This window comes from Ctenocephalides felis, unplaced genomic scaffold (genome assembly GCF_003426905.1).
Source record: "Ctenocephalides felis isolate EL2017-DRISC unplaced genomic scaffold, ASM342690v1 CF-g0.4_SCAFFOLD_01492, whole genome shotgun sequence".
NCBI lineage: Eukaryota > Metazoa > Arthropoda > Insecta > Siphonaptera > Pulicidae > Ctenocephalides > Ctenocephalides felis.
In genome coordinates, this window is record NW_020537646.1 from 19,547,635 (window position 1) to 19,552,385 (window position 4,751).

Below are 4,751 nucleotides of genomic sequence, written 5' to 3' on the forward strand. Positions count from 1 at the left end.
TTAGTTATTTTATTGGAAACTATTTAATAGCGTACATGACTCTTAGAAATATCGCTAAAAATTGATAGATATATAATGAATAAAAATTAATGGAGTGTTAAACGGAATGAATACCGAAAGTATGTTAAATTGCGCATTTTTATTCCATATCATTTCATATTTTATTCATTATATTTTATTTTTATAGTTTTTAATTAATATCTTCCTATAATAAAATGTAAATTTTAATGTCAATAACAAGTTAAAAGTGAACTTTTCGATTGGTATATTTGTTTAAGTTTAAGTTAATTTAATTAATTATATTATCAAGTATATTGTTAATTTTAAGTTTGATCCAACACTTATTGCATATAGTCTCTATAGAAGCTCAAGCTATGTGGTGTAAAAAAAAACACCTTAAAGTTTTCCATGGCAAAAGTATAGTCAATAAACAATAGTAAATAAAAAAGTAAATTAAGTTAAAAAAAGCAACAACACATGAGACTAGTTAAATAAATAGTTATTCCAACTCTGCTAATGAATATTTTTGACAAATTATCAGATCAAGGTTATACACAGTGTTATATCTCTTATTTCTTATTATTTCGTAAATTTCCTTAAAATTTAACATACTGCATTGGATTTGTTTGTCTCCTATCTGTTTCATTTTACCCCGCCTATGGGGTAGAACGGAGCAGGTGACAAATTTTTGAAAAACAAGCACAAATCTACAATAAACCACATTTCAGCAAAAAAACAAGTTTCTACAATGATGAATTAGCTAGGAGTTTTACTAAACATAGTCTGATAGTGGTTTGTTTGATATGTGTAATTGGTCTGGGTTTCACAATATAATTATTTAAAATCAAATTAGACCTTTGTCCAAAACAACGGGCTGGCATCACTAACATTAATAATAATCCCTTCGATTGAATTATAAAAAATCTCCAAAGTTTGGAATTGCACCCTGCACTTCAGCGATTCTGATCAGAATTTTTGCCTTATTTCGTAGGTAGCTATTGATTACAGTGACGTTCACACATGAATAAAATACATTTTTGTTCTCTGTTCTACCGTACGTTTTAAAAATTTTATAAAATAGTATACATTTTATTACTTTATAAATATAATTTATAGCATATCTCATGTTTTAACTGATGATATAAATCACTTTTTTAATTCATTCAACGCATGAAGGAGCCTCAGATTTACTAGTTTTGCATTGATATCTCTCTAATTATGCTACATCGGCATATAAACAATAGACAAACGCAATAACTGGCATACATGGGCGTGAAAACATATTGTATAATCGCAAGTGCATTCATTGATTACTACAAACACATCGTTTTGCAAGTTTTTGCATTAATTGTTTATAGAGAAAACCACATAGCGTACGATACTTTGACTTACTTTAGTGGATTGCAAGAAATTAACATAGGCAGGCCATAGCTTTATATATATATATATATATATATATATATATATATACATATATACTAGATGACCCGACACGTTGTCCTGTACCCATGTCTACCAATTAGTTAAATTTACCATTAGTTAAAAATTATTATCTTATATTATTTTAATTTTTGGCACATCTCAGCTGCTTTTCGGCAACAATAATGTAACGGCAACATTACATTTTTCTTATTCATAATCATGAATATATTATATTTTAATATTGTCTTAGCTCATAATTGAATAGAAATGTTTGGCAAATGACAGTTTTCATTTGATTTTAATGTCAAACAACGCCTCAAATATTTTCAATGTCAATCAATGATAAGAGTTTTTTTGAAATTTTTCTAGCTATTTCTACAATCTTACTACATTTCTATAATTAAAAAAATCCTAAAAAAATTTCTTAACAAACTTCTGAAAGATTTATCAAAATCCGAATAATCGTTTAGGAGGATTATCCTTTCATACCCCATTACAGGAGATTTTATATACGAGTATAAGATATGTATATATATATATATATATATATATATATATAAATATATATGTATTACAGTCGAGTATGTTGCTCGGTATGGGCGTGTTTCTTGCCTCACAATGTTAAATTTTAAAACTTTTAGTCAAATTAGTTTTCAAATCTTTTAGTTATTCATAATTTTTTCTACAAAAATGTTTTTTTCTAATATGTTATCAGTTTAATTTTTTAAAATAAAGTTTTTTTTTGAGTGTTTTTGTCCTGTGGTGTGTATAATGTTTCTCTATGTTATAATTAATCTATATTGGTGTTTATATTAGTTAATAAAATTTTCAAATTGTTGTAGTTGCTGAATGATGACACGCATCTTGTGTCGAAACGTATAAATAAAAGTTTTTATACTTTATACCTTTTTTATTTCGACGAATGGGCTGCTAGTTACTTTGAAATATATATATATATATATATATATATATATATATATATATTTCCTTCTAATATTATCAATTATTGACCTTGCCGACTAATCGAGTTAATCATATGCACTTCATGTCAATACATTGTTTTTATTTTGGACATTACGCATTGTTATAAAAACATTTCGTTGTTATTATTGTTAATTGTTATAATATTTACGCCTTTGCGTCGTCTCATGTGTAAATATATGCGATTCAATTAGATTAAAAAAATGACTAAAACAGGTTGCGTTTTCTTTCTATGTAGCAAACAATATAACTCGTTTTCTTAAATATGATAATGAAGATGACATTGTTTTATTAATGTTATATTGAAATATTGTATCAGTACTATATTTAAGTACCTATAGTAATTTATTATAGTCAAAATCGTATTTTGTTAAATATGGAAGGTTTACTGTCGCGCAAAAATTCGGATTAGCTAATTTTCTCGACGCGTCAAATCGTTCTGAATCGTATGAGACCAGATTTATTACAAGTATAATCGTGCATGTCAGCCGATTTTTTGCCTTTCGTCAACGTTTTCTCAAAAACATATTTGAGAAATTTAAAAGCAATTCTATGTAAATCGATAAAAATCTAGCGTTTATCAGTTATGTGCAATGATCAGCCTAGCCGTTTCTTTACAATTAACAGAAATTATAAGAATTTTTGTCCATGTTTTAGCTCACAATCTTAAATCAATTTTAAAAATTCAAAAACTGTTCGAAAGTTATTGGTTGGAAATCGCGTTTGCTAGTTCTTAGTAAAGATCGGCCGGGACATTTCTTGGTAGTTAAATATTGTATTTATTTGATGATATTGATTAAACGATAGATTTCATAGTATAAATAACATACTAAAATATTATATACTAAAATATTATATTATTCATGACAATAGATTCGATAATCTGAAATAACATACTAAAGTATTGTAGATCAAATATTACATTATTCATGACAAAAGATTTTATTGTCTAAAATAACATACTAAAATTTCAACTGAAATTTGTTCATTCTTTTCATCTTACTGTTTACAGTCTTACTGTTTAGTTTTTATCTATTTTCCAGATTCTAATTCTACTCAACTCCTTTCTTTTCTTTATACTAAAATAGACTAAAATATTATATTATTTATGATGATAGATTTCACAGGCTGAAATTCTAAACATACTAAAATATTATAGGACTTACGGTTAGCGGTTGAAATATAAAAAATCACCAATGTTTGGAATTTCGCGGCGCATTTGGGCGATTCTAATCAAAATCTATGCCTTTATATATGCCTATCAGAATATATGCCTATATGTTCTACTGATTACAGGTGACATCCACATATAAATTAAATACATTTTCATAATCCGAAATATTGATTTCGAAATGAAATGTTGTGCCAAACAAAATAATTTAATTTATACAATTTTTGATGTTATGAGTATGCTTCAAAGACATCAATTGGAAGATTTGAGAATTTTATCTAAAAAGCTGAAACTCAATTCTTATTGATTAAGTATACGTATCAAGCAGTTAAGGGGCACATCTAGTGTGAAATTTTGAAAAAATCGATTTTTGTTTTTTTTTTCATACTTCGGTAGATTACACCCATTTATACTTGTTTATCTATGATTACACCTTTAAAAATAACATATTAAAATTTCAAATCGATATCGAATTGAGCTACAGCTATTTAAAAAGTATACATATAGTATATAGTACAACGATCATTTTATCTTTAACGCGTTTTTCTTGAAACAGCATTTTCCGAATTTGCTGCAGTGATTACTCAAAAACGAATGATCCGATCACTATCAAATTTTTTTTACATGTTCTGTATATAGTTCTCCGTAAAATGAACTATCGATTTTTTGATCGGATCAAAAATCGAAATTTGGCAGTCGAAATACGACCTAAATTTTGGGTAAAATTCGACCTTTTTTTAAAACGTCGCCATTTTATCAATATTCGATTTATTTTTTTATCGTAGTTCATTTTACAGACAATATTATCTAGTTTAACGAGAATTGTTTTTTTTATTTTTTTTATTTCATCCACGTAGAAGGCCGGAATCACTGCAGCAGTTAAGGGCCTTTTTTTTGTCGCGCCGTTGGAGATCGACGATAACTTAAAAAATATTTAATTTTTTTCTTCAAAAATTTTACTATGTATTCTTAAAGCATGTATCAATATGTTTCTAAAATTTTGATATGATTGATAAAGTAGTTTTTTTTAATATAAATTCCCAAAAATCACATTTTTTTAGGCGGTTACACTAGTTGTGCCCCTTAATGCAATTTGCTTTAAGGAAAAATGTTTAGAATAAATTTGTCTTTCATTTATGTCAGATGTTATATATTTGTTTTTTCTGTCCACAGAATG